The following is a 13371-nucleotide window of genomic DNA, read 5'->3' as shown; positions in this document are numbered from 1 at the left end:
AAAGTAAAACTATTTTGGTGTAGGCCTACTGTAATTTTAATAAATGTTAGTGATAGTGTTTAAGTGTGAACCGAATGTAAAAAAAAGTTTTTTTTATTTAAAAACAGGCTTTAAAAAATCTGCTATATCTTTTATTCATAAATGGTTGAAGTATATATTATATAACATTTGAAACTAGAATATTTGAGGGTTTCAGTCATGTAAGTACCAATTATTATTTTTAGTTCTAAATTTACAAAGTTACAAATATAAGCAAAAATGGCTAGCATTCTACAAACAGTCTCATTTTGATACCCCTAGCACTCAAAAGTGTTAAACATACAAAATTAACAGGAAGCCCATACATCCCTAAAGCTGCTTAGGAACAACAGAGAAAGCTTTGAATGTAGTCAGAACAAATCAACTCTATGTATGTCATGTGAGATTCATTCCATAAATGACTGTTTGGTGTGTATTGTGTAAAGGATTGCACTTTGAAGCCATACAAACTAATCGTGGTTAAACACATTACTGATGTCAAAGTTGCTCGGCTGCAGTATTTTGTAAATGTTAGAATTGCAGAAAACTATACATTTTTAGTTATGAGTCAGCATTTCACATTGGTGGCAAAGTGTACACCCGTAACTGTTGAATTTTGGAGTAGTGTAAACATTCATGAAATTTTACAGCACATTCATTATAGCCCTAAGGTTAATGTTTTTTGTGTCCTAAACAAACAAAAATTTTATGGTTTGTTCTTCTAGGAGGCAACTGTAAATTGTATCATTCATCTGATGTGATTTAAAATGTTCTAATTCCTCAGTCGTACAGTGATGACAAAGATTGATGCCATTATTACTGACAACACAATCTCACTACTGCCTAGAAATCAGAGATTTTTTTGATGCTAGATTCTCAAGTCTGGTCATAAAGGTCCAAGTGCATGACCATTTCGCTTCCCAGATTTGACGCTGCTAGATTTTTTCTTTTGGGGTTTCATTTAAGATCGGGTTTATGTATTGCCTTTGCCTGCTGATCTTGAGCTGAGACTTTTAACTAACATTGCAGCTGCCAAGTAACACCTGACTTGATAGCTACAGTCTGGAATGAAATTAACTTAAGGTGAGATGTGTGTGCATTAAAAATGGAAGTCATATCAAACCTAAGTTATTGTTAGTTGACAAACTCGATGTGTTTTTTATGAAACGGACAACTGAATCTGTAAGTTATCTCAATAAATCCATATTTGCTTTAAAGTTTTGAAGTCCTGTTTGAATCACCTGGTATGTAGAAAAAAAAAATTATATAATTTAAAGTCAATACCATCAGATATAGTACATTAAAATTAAAGAGACCAACTGCTTGGTATATGTAAGTTACCAATCAGTTTGTAAGTTACTTTTTGTGTGTTGTATCCGGTAGTTTTGATTTTATAATTAAATTTTCAATAGTGGGGAAAAAATTTAAAAAAAATATTTTAAATTTCCATTAAATAAAATTTATAACTAATATTCATTCTACTCTTGGAAAATTGGATTTCTTCTGGCACCTTGTTTTTCTCTTTTTACTAGAAAAAGAGAAAAACGTCGTGTTTCATTTTTGTAATAGTAAGGCTTATAATTGTTTCTCTTAATACAAGCATTGGACTGTTTATGGCCATTAATGAATGTTACGACAGTATTCAGAAAATCTGCATTTATGTTGTGTAATATAGATGGAACTGCTTCATTAAACGTGATTCATTAATAAAATTGGATGTAGTAACAGATTTAATCTGATTTGGGTTACTGATTTGTATTTACCATATAGTTATTGTTAATAAAGGACGAATCATATTATGTTAGGGCTATTCATAATTTAACTCCAGTTAGGTATTAAAAATGAAAAAATTTGCCATATTAATACTTGTATTACTTCTTGACAGTCTGCTTTGAAATTAAAGCATTTGTGACATCAGCATGTCTATTTAAGAGCAACACCATCCAAGTAGCTATTATGATGATTTTATACTTATGTGATGTTATAAGTAAATCAATATTGCTTTTGAATTGTTGAGTAGCTGCCATATTTCACAGTAAGTATCTGCAGTTATTGTCATACTTAAGAAATTTTGCTAGCAAAGTTCCTTTGCAATCCCAAATCAAGGTAATCAACATTTTAAAAACCTTATGGGCGTGTTTGGTGAGGTGTTGTACATCCACAATGTGGACTGTTTGTTTGTCTCTATATTGATGAACCGAATCCATTTGACCCCAGTAACAATACTGTCAAGAAATTCATTTTCCTTATTCATGTATTGGAGAAGAAAAGTCGTACTGCACCCATTCTTTAGTTTTGTGGGACTAAATTATTTTGGTACCCATTGTGTATAGTAGTTTCTGTCAAGAATTCTGTAAAGATTGAGCGTAGAAATTGTACATCCAATGATGGATGTCAGCTCCAGATGTTCTTTTTACTTGCAAAAAAGTAATGATGTTGCATACTCACAACTGGTAGAAGCCATACTTTTTATCTCCATATTTCACCACAGAATGAAATTGTGACTTGACTGTATGTGTGATTATATTTAAGCTTAGTTTTAATCTCTACTGTCCGTGCACTATGTTTCTATATAAACTTGTTTGTTATACCCAGTGGGAGAAAAAAAATTTACATTAATTTATAACGAAGTATGGTTGTTTTTCATGCTATAAAATGCTAAGTTAAGTAAATCATTGTGGCTACCAATATGTTTCTTTATAGTTATAATTTGCAATTAATTCACAGAAAAAAAAAAAGAATTTTTTCATTACAAATTCAATGTTCTTACAGAGCAAGATCAGAAAAGACTTAGCTGGCCTCTGTGGTGCAAGTGGTAGCATCTCCAGCCCTTCAAAAGGAGGTCCCAGGTTCAAATCCCAGTTAGGCATGGCATTTTCACATGCTATGAAATGTCATTTCATCCTTTGAAGCTATATCTAACCGTAGTCAAGGAGGCTAAAAAAAGTTAAGAAAAGGATTTTTTTTTCATTAATGGTTTCGTACTGTAATTTAAAAGTCGGATGACAACTAGCATCTGATCAATGGTCACTAAGCAGCCCTATTAAGTATAATTGAATCCAATAATGTAACCTCATTCTTAAATGAAAACAGACATAAATTTAATGAAAATTAAGCAATTTTTGTGATTTAAACTTTTGTAATGGCATATCAAACCAAACTATAATAGAACTTTTTAAAAAGCTTCAAAATGTTTTCAGTCTGCAACCAACCTTGGCCACAAGTGCTGCTGTTATTTTCATACTGATGGTAATTTGTTTCCAAGTAGACAATGCATTAATACTATTTAAAAGTTAGGTATTTTAATTTGTATTTGTTCATTTAGTGCTGTTTTTGTATGTTTATATATATTTTGTATTCAAATGTGAACTTTTTTATGCATATGTCAATATTGTTAGACTTTTAAATTTGTGTCTTTGAGATGGGTAGCAAATGTCATTGTGTTGTTGTGAAGGGCTTTTGTGCATTCATTCTTTGTTTAAACCTGTATTTTGTTTGACCACTCCAGAAAATTATGCTAAATGAATAGTTTTTTTTTTCTATATACCAGGGGCATTGTGTTTGGATCATTAGTACATAATGTTGATTAGTTACAGTTCTTTGCAATATATAAAATCCAATTTTTTTGAAAGTAATAACTGCTTTGATTAGAAATAACATTGTTTTATTATTAAAAAATATGTTGTTTTATTGAGAAAAAAAATTAATCAGAGGAAATTATTTTTTGTTGTGATGGGTTTATTGTTTTCAAAATATAAATTATGACAAAAGGGATAACAATCATTCTAAATTACATAATTTATATGCAAATTGTTTTTATACATAACAAATAAATTACAAAGTTGGTAGGTGCTAAGTTAATAACATTAGCAAGTAAAATAAAAAAAAAACTTTCTACGATTAAAAAGTATAAATACAAGTGCATTTGATAATTTTAAAAATTAAAAAGTTTTTTAAATCTTATAAAAAATATTCTTTTTGAGTAGGACATGCGTAATAACTGTTTTTTTTGTTTTTTTTTAATGGGATAAAATGTTAATTTAAATTATCTTAAAAGGAATGTTAGGATTCTGGGATTCGTACTTTTACTATTTGACCACCATGTATATTGGAAAAAATGCTGGCAAATAATTGCCCACCTTTACCATCAAGCTGTCGACTCGCTCTCAACAGATTATTATTTAAGAAGAATATATTAAAAATTTGTAAGTAAAGAATTATGTAAAAATATTCAATTCTTGAGTAAAATTTTAAGATGTGGTAGTTGTGGTAACTCCACCCCGTTGATCAACTGCAAACAAAATTAAATTATACAGATGACCCATATTCAGAATTCATTATATGAAGGATAAAAAAATCGGTTAATCAAATCTGAAGATTTGTGAACAATATAATTAATCTTATTTTTCCGCTCCTGTGAATGAGATTGTCAAAATCCATCACTAAAGTGTGCTAATAATCAGATCAAATTTTGTATGTCTGGGTTTTTGCAGATCTAACAATTTCATAACTACTAATTAAAAAAAAAAAAAAACCATTTAGAAATGAAATATTACTGAAGGAACGATGTACAAGGGTAGCTGAAATGTAATTCATTTGCTGCAAAAACTTAATTTATTTTTCCATGTATCACACCATTTACAGATACACATTCTCCTAATGGTGAACCAGTCTTCTCATTGTGTCATTGAAGAATAGCAGGTGGTTCATTGATGCATGTGATCATTGATTGACCACATTGTGTCCTTCAGTTCATCCTCCATGATGAATTGAAATATCAGTTTTTTAAATTGCGGGATGCCAAATCTAATGAGTATGAAGAATGTGGAAAGGTTCAAATTTCAACTTTACAAGAGCCTCAGCAGTTGCACACGATGTGTGTTTTAACATCTTTGTATTGCACAAAATGTACAGTTGAACCAGCTTCCAGGTAATTGTCTGAACATGTTTGAAATCAGATTATTAAGAAATTATTTCCATGAGATTGTTTTGAATTTTTTATTTTATTGTGGCAAACTATAGCCCCACAATATTCAACATTTTTCAAGTATAAATAATTTTCATAGCTATCTGTCATGGGCAAAGACAGTTAATTTTGTCTTTATTTTTTTTTTTTTTAAACATGCAGTAGCATGCAAATTAACCTGAACACGGAATTTTGTATTTCTATTTTGTGGATACACTTTGATCACATCAATTCTTTAAATTGTTTGTATAATGTGAGGTTATTGTTCTTTGATTATTTAGCAATTTCCATGAAGTAAATAGTGTTTGGTGAAAGTTTATTACAAAATCATATTTTTTGTTCTATGTGTTTTGAAGAAAGAATTTGAAAATTGTTTCTTTTACAACAAATAGCTTTTGAGTGTAGTGTTTGACTAGGGACAGTAAATGCTATTTTAAAACAATTTAAAGAAACTAGCTCCTTTTCACCTCAAAGGAAAGGCACATGTGGCCGTAAAGTAAAACTTTTCCAAGACAGGGTCAGTTATTAGTAACCCACCGGGTTGGTCTAGTGGTTAACGCGTCTTCCCAAATCAGCTGATTTGGAAGTCGAAAGTTACAGCGTTCAAGTCTTAGTAAAGCCAGATATTTTTACATAGATTTGAATACTAGATCGTGGATACCGGTGTTCTTTGGTGGTTGGGTTTCAATTAACCACACATCTCAGGAATGGTCGAACTGAGAATGTACAAGACTAACACTTCATTTACACTCATACATATCATCCTCTGAAGAATTATCTAAACGGTAGTTACCGGAGGCTAAACAGGAAAAAGAAGAAGAAGAAGGGTCAGTTATTAGTGAGAAAAAATAAACTTAATCCAAAATTATCTAGATCATGGATACTGGGTTTCAATTAACCACACATCTCAGGAATGGTCGAACTGAGAATGTCCAAGACTACACTTCACTTACAGTTACGTATCATCCTCTGAAGTATTATCTGAACGGTAGTTACTGGAGGTTACAGAAAAAAGAAAGATCCAAAATTATCTGATGTGCACTTAAATTCGAGAATTAGCAGCAGTCAGTGGAACAGATTTACATATGAGAACTGTAGATACTGACTTCATGGAGTTGATAAACAGCTTGTTGGCTAGCTACAAAGCAGCTTTTATCATCAAGTGTGGGTCAAAGCATATGCTAAGTGAACCAAAGAAGAAAACTAAAAAAAAAAATATTATATTTTCCAGTAAGTCATGTTTTTTTGTTCAGTGGCAAAGGTTCTGTTTCAAAATACATCATTGGCTTATCTAACAATTAGTTTGTTCCCTCGAAATCAACATCCCTAGAAAAAAATGTTTTCGAGGTGTTTCACATTTGAACGCCCTTGTTCATTACTTCCAGTAGGTGGTATGTTGAAAAGTGATTGATATCAAGATTTTGAAGGAAAAGGTTGTGACAACTTCAAAACAAATTTCCACAAGGCAACGGAGTGTTCCAGCAAGATTTGATGTCATGCCTTACTGCCAAAAAAGTGGAAAAATCTTTTGAAGAATGAAACGTTAAAATGCTCCCATGACCAGACAACTCTCCAGACTTAAACCCATATGTTTAAATATAATGAATTAAATAAATTAATTGCAAATTGGTTCTAGAGAAACATACAATAACGATATTTAAATCTATGAGGGAAGTGAATAAAAGTCAGGAATTAATGGTAGAGTATAATAAATACTGAATAAGTATAATTATTAGAGTTTGGAGAATAACATTTTACTATTACCAATTAGTAATAACAAAGGAATCGGTGAGTGAAGTGAAATAAACTTTACTTATTATTGAAAAGTAAATACTTATAAAATAAAGTAGATACTGAGTAAGTAAAGTCTTGCTTAAAAGTTGGTGAATAAAATTTATTTATAATAAATAGTGATAGGAATAAGTGTTTACAAACGATAACATACTATTTATCATCTAAGTGAAACATCTTATGAAATTATTTCTCATATACATTTGACTTGTGAAGATGATATATAATTTTCTTTTGAACCTGATAAATCTTGCACCACTGATAAAAGAGGTTGAGTTTTGTTAATGCACTTAAACAATAAACACACTTAATAACAGAAACCGTACTGGTCACTTTCCAGTAAAGTGATAGCAGCAAAAGAAAAAGCATGGTGCAACATTTAGTCATTAGGGAAGGAAATGATGAAGGATAAATTTAGGAAGATATTAAACAATATAAACACAGAAATAAAACTGGAAACAAAATTATTTAACTACAGAAATGTTTGAGAGAGATAGTGAATTATAAGAGGAATATGAAAATCTATTATTGAAAAAGGTAGCAAGTGCTGAAGTAGAATTGCATTAAGAAGGAAAACAACAGGTTACTGAGGAAGAGCAACCTGAAATACCTGCAGTTCTTGAAAACAAGATTATGCATAAAAGGAAATCTTGTGACGCAGATGAAACTGCTAACTTATTGACTAATGACTTAGAGAGATTGGTGTTGAATGAGTAGTTGAAACTTATAACAGTTCAGATGCAATTAGAGAAATGAAATTGAAAAGAGAAGTAGAACTAGAATTGAAGAATCTGAAAGGTGATGGTGTCGTGCAGTAGTGAAACTGAAAATACAAGTGTACATGGGGGCAGCTGATGAATATCTCGGGTATGAAATAAATAATTATTGTCAATACAGTAATTTTTTTAATTTTGTAAATAAATCCTCGTATCCTTTATGTTGCTAATGTTTTAAAAAAAATTAACAAATTACATTGTATGTACTTCTTGCTTTGAAGATGTGATAATTCTGTCCCTCTCTCTCTCTCTCTCTGTGTGTGTGCATGCATGCACATTTTGTGTATTAATTTCCTTGCATACATGTGTTCATAGTGATCTCATGTGAGATCACGCACTTGTATTGAATGATAGATCTGACATCATTTGTTACAAGTTCAAAATATAATTTCATACTGATATTTTTTAGTTTTAAATTATTGATATTTTTTATTTTCAATTTCTTACATAACTACTTATACAGTATTTTAAATTCAGTTAAGTTTTAGCAAACATTTATATCTAAGATTTATAAAAGGATAAGGAAAGATTAAGAACAATTTTATTTCAATAGTTAAACAAGTATGACAATTATTTCATTTCTTTTCTTTGCCCGTATATTTCTGTTTGCCTCTTTATTCACTTCTTCATCTGTTAAAGTTTCATCAGAATCTTCTGATTCTTCTTCAACAATTTTATATTTTAGGTTAAATTTACCTAGAGGTTAAATTTAGATGGGAATCTAGATGTTAAATTTACTTTTTGGATATAAAATATTAGTTTATTTTATTTTATCTCATTTTAATTGAATAGTTATAAAACTTTATGATTAATCAAGTGGATATTCCTGAGAATGGACGAAGATACAAAAGCACTTGAATAGATTTAAACATTTTATAATTGCTGGTAAGTCGAACCCACATTATTTATAGTTTATAATTTCATATTCATCATTTAGATTCTTACCAGTGTTATACAATACTGCACAAGTAATTGCAACTTTTGTTACATTATCCAATTTTATTTGAATATCTTAACCTGTTCAAAAACTCTATTTTGACTCGTTCTTTGGCATGTTGAGTGCTGTAAATTTGTTGTTCAGTAATACTAGGTTTCTTGATTGGTGTAAGCAACCATGGTGCAATACCCTAACCACTGTCCTCCAACAAGCAAACAGCATCATCAAATTTTGAAATAGTTTGTAATGTTTTGCTGTGTTCCAAATTCTGGTATAGCAGGTGCTGCCTGGCCATGAAGCATCTATCTAGTAATTTTTCCTTCTGCATTATAGTCATCTGAATGTTCATGCTCACTTACTGCTTTAGATTTATGTAGAAATCACCAAACTGTGCTAGTTATTTAATTTTAACATGGACGCAGTCTTAGTGCAGCAACAACACACGGCATCTTAAACTTGATATTCTACTGTTGTTTAGCTGCATTAAACTGATCTTGAGCTTGTGGAAAAGTAATCCTGTCACATGCTTTCTCACTAATCCTGTCAAAAACAAAATTAAGGACACTTTTGCATTTTAAATTAATTTTTTTCCTGTTCAGTTTGATATATAATAAATTATATTTGAGTGAAGGTTTCTGCTGTAAAGATATTTAAAATAATAATTGTACATTACATTTTCTTTAATTTAGTCATTTATTTTGAAGCAACTGAATTATTTAATAATTATTTTGTTGCTGAATTTCCTATCCTGATCACATGTGCTTTACTTTTGAGTTGTACAGGTGATGTTTAGTATGTTCTAATGAATTTGTGAATTGTTAATTTTTGTGGTAATTGGTGATTTTACTATAGTTTTAGTGCGATACTGTGTGTTATTTTGATTTTCTTGTATGGTTTCATTCTGTTGCATAATTTATTGGTAAACAAGTCTGGTTTATTTTTTATAATGGCTGAAATTAAGAAATTCAACAACCTCAAAAACAATGGAAAGAAAGTGAAGGAAAATGCTGTCTGTAGGATGACTGTTTCCAAAAGAAAACCTGAGGAAAACGTACAAGATAGACTTAGTAATGATAGGTTTTTCCCGAAAGCATGCATATAAAGTTAAGCTTTGCAAGTATTCATGAAAACATGATAATTATGATACTCCTATTTAGAGTATGACATATTTAATTTTGACGACTTGAGTAAACTTTTATTGGAAATAAGTGTATGCACATTTTACCAAGGCCTCCTAAAATTATTTGTTGACAAATTATGTTGATTAAGTAACATTATGATATAAATAATCCAAACAAATTTTCAGCATTTGTTAACACCAGTAGCACTTCCGCCAAGGTTGGGACCTCATCAAAACTATGTTTCTTGTAGCTGTTCAGCTGGCTTATTTTAGAGGTTTTGTTAACCATCTGTGTAATTGTTTTTTTCTTGGTGTTTTTATGTGTTCTGAAAAATTATGTGGTGATGTACTTCATTTCAGTTTTGATTATTGTAGTGGGTTTTACCGTTTATAATTATGAAAAAAAGTTTATTGAATAAATTATAAAAATATGTCAATGGATCAAATAATTTGGCAAGCAACTCAGATATTTTGAAAAATAATTAATAAACTAATGTTATTACAAATTGATAGCAAGTTAAAAGAAGTACTATCATTTGATTTGAACCTTAAATATTTTTTTTCTTTAGTACAGTAAATTTCACTAGTTTGGTAGTTAAGTGGGACCTTATTCCAAGATAATGCCAGTCTCTTTGATGTAGTGATAGAATGTGTGCCATTTACCCAGAAGGTTTTCACAAAAAGAAGTGTTCTTTTACTGAGAGAAATTATTACAATTGGTTCCAGTTGATTCACACTCGTAAGTTGACACAAGTTCACACTCGTAAGTATAAACTACTGTGGACAAGTTAATAAGGTATATTTTTATATTGTCTGTGTATATTACTCAAGAAAAATCTAAAAGTAATAAAACAAAGTGTGCATCTCTACTTTCCTTCAGTAAAATTGTTTTCATAATTTTATATGAAGCTTTCCAAGCTTCTTCTATCTTCTTATCCTTGTAATCCACTTTCTTCTTATCACTTTACGTTCCATATCTTCTTCTTTTTTCATCTACTGTTCCTTTTGTTTTTGGTTTTTTTTATGTCCTCTATGTCTTATTGACTTTTCTTTTTGTTAGAGAATTTATTGTATTTCTTTGTTCTTTGATTTTTGTAAATGGTAATTTTCTTTCATACCTACATCCCAAAACTTACAAAATAATTCTCTAAATTACTTTTTTATCAATTTCCAAATTTCGGCATCATTTAACAATTAAAAAATATCTCCATATTGATATTTTTGTTTCTTACCAAATTGCTTACTTTCCAGTATATCAATTTTCCTTGTCCTGTCTTGCTTTTTATTTTCTTTGCATGATCACATGTAATAATACTTGCTAAACATTTTCAAAATACTTTTATAAAATAAAAGTAGGTAATTTAAAAAAAAAAAATATATATATTGATCTTAAATTACAAAGTATACTTATGTAATTTAAGACCAAGACTTTACTTTATAATTTAACACAATATACATTTTTTTTTTAAATTACCTACTTTTATTTGATTTTAAACAAGATACTCTCTCCATCAAAAGTAAGTAATAATGATGAACTCATCAAATTAACAATCATGTCATTATTTTGTAAATCATATAAAATTTGAAGATAAAAATGTAAACATGAATAGTATAAAAAATAAAAATTTTTTCCTTTTGTGCGAGTTACTCCTACTCACCATCCTTTGACTCGCAAAGTAAACTACTTACGTTTCCACATTTATTTTAGGGTTAATTAGGTCACTATTGGAAAAGATTAACTTTTTAACTGATTTGGGTTACAGCCACTTCTGAGACAATATGGCCTGCAATAAAAAAAAAGGCACCAATAATTATAACTTTTTTACATTCTAATTTTTTAATAATTTTGCAAAAACAATTTTTATTAAGAGGATGAAACAAGGAGAGTAGTGTGAAAATTTCTTACCCAGAAAATTTATTTTTCAACAAATTATGGATTTTCTTATCGTGTCAACGTTGAAATTTTTGTTTCAAAATTACTAATTTAACTTGAATCCGGATATCATTGAAAATCAATAAAACAAAAGAAATTAACAGAATTAAGTAATATTATTATTAAGTAATTTTGTTAACGATTTAAAAAAAATACAAAAATATTATTTTTATAATAGTCTGTTATATATAATTGTTTTAAAAAACAAAAACAATTCATTGAAAATTTAATTATAAATAATAAATATTAAATATCAATTATTATTATTACTCCAATTAGGATTTATAAATTAAAAACAGTTCATATACTGAAAAAGCCGGTGTAGGTTTTTCGATACAGTGTACTGTCGTTACTCTAGCGAATAAAAACAGTATTACATTTCTAAGTAAAAGAGTAAATTAATTATTTTAACATATATTAATAAACAAGGTATAGTTCACAGGGTCAAATTTCAGTTAAAAAAGTTTTTAGTGGAAAAATAAAGAAGTTAAAACTTTGATGCAGCTCTCCAAGATTCCCTATCTAGTGCTAGTCGTTTCATTTCAGTATACCCTCTACATCCTACATCCCTAACAATTTGTTTTACATATTCCAAACGTGGCCTGCCTACACAATTTTTCCCTTCTACCTGTCCTTCCAAAATTAAAGCGACTATTCCAGGATGCCTTAGTATGTGGCCTATAAGTCTCTCTTCTTTAACTATATTTTTCCAAATGCTTCTTTCTTCATCTATTTGCCGCAATACCTCTTCATTTGTCACTTTATCCACCCATCTGATTTTTAACATTCTCCTATAGCACCACATTTCAAAAGCTTCTAACCTTTTCTTCTCAGATACTCCGATCGTCCAAGTTTCACTTCCATATAAAGCGACACTCCAAACATACACTTTCAAAAATCTTTTCCTGACATTTAAATTAATTTTTGATGTAAACAACTTATATTTCTTACTGAAGGCTCGTTTAGCTTGTGCTATTCGGCATTTTATATCGCTCCTGCTTCGTCCATCTTTAGTAATTCTACTTCCCAAATAACAGAATTCTTCTACCTCCATAATCTTTTCTCCTCCTATTTTCACATTCAGTGGTCCATCTTTGTTATTTCTACTACATTTCATTACTTTTGTTTTGTTCTTGTTTATTTTCATGCGATAGTTCTTGCGTAGGACTTCATCTATGCCGTTCATTGTCTCTTCTAAATCCTTTTTATTCTCGGCTAGAATTACTATATCATCAGCAAATCGTAGCATCTTTATCTTTTCACCTTGTACTGTTCGAATCTAAATTGTTCTTTAACATCATTAACTGCTAGTTCCATGTAAAGATTAAAAAGTAACGGAGACAGGGAACACCCTTGTCGGACTCCCTTTCTTATTACGGCTTCTTTCTTATGTTCTTCAATTGCTACTGTTGCTGTTTGGTTCCTGTACATGTTAGCAATTGTTCTTCTATCTCTGTATTTGAACCCTAATTTTTTTAAAATGCTGAACATTTTATTCCAGTCTACGTTATCGAATGCCTTTTCTAGGTCTATAAACGCCAAGTATGTTGGTTTGCTTTTTTTTAATCTTCCTTCTACTATTAATCTGAGGCCTAAAATTGCTTCCCTTGTCCCTATACTTTTCCTGAAACCAAATTGGTCTTCTCCTAACACTTCCTCCACTCTCCTCTCAATTCTTCTGTATAGAATAGTTTTTAACTAAATATTTGATATACTAATATTTCTTAATTACAATCTTAAAACTACTCAAAAGTAAAATCACCGACATTTCTGCATGGTTCTTGAATAAACAGAACGCTCTGTGTTCTAATCCCGGTACCAGCTCTGGAA

The sequence above is a fragment of the Lycorma delicatula genome, chromosome 1 (genome assembly GCF_047948215.1).
Source record: "Lycorma delicatula isolate Av1 chromosome 1, ASM4794821v1, whole genome shotgun sequence".
In the NCBI taxonomy this organism is placed as follows: Eukaryota; Metazoa; Arthropoda; class Insecta; order Hemiptera; family Fulgoridae; genus Lycorma; species Lycorma delicatula.
This window is presented reverse-complemented; position numbering follows the sequence as displayed.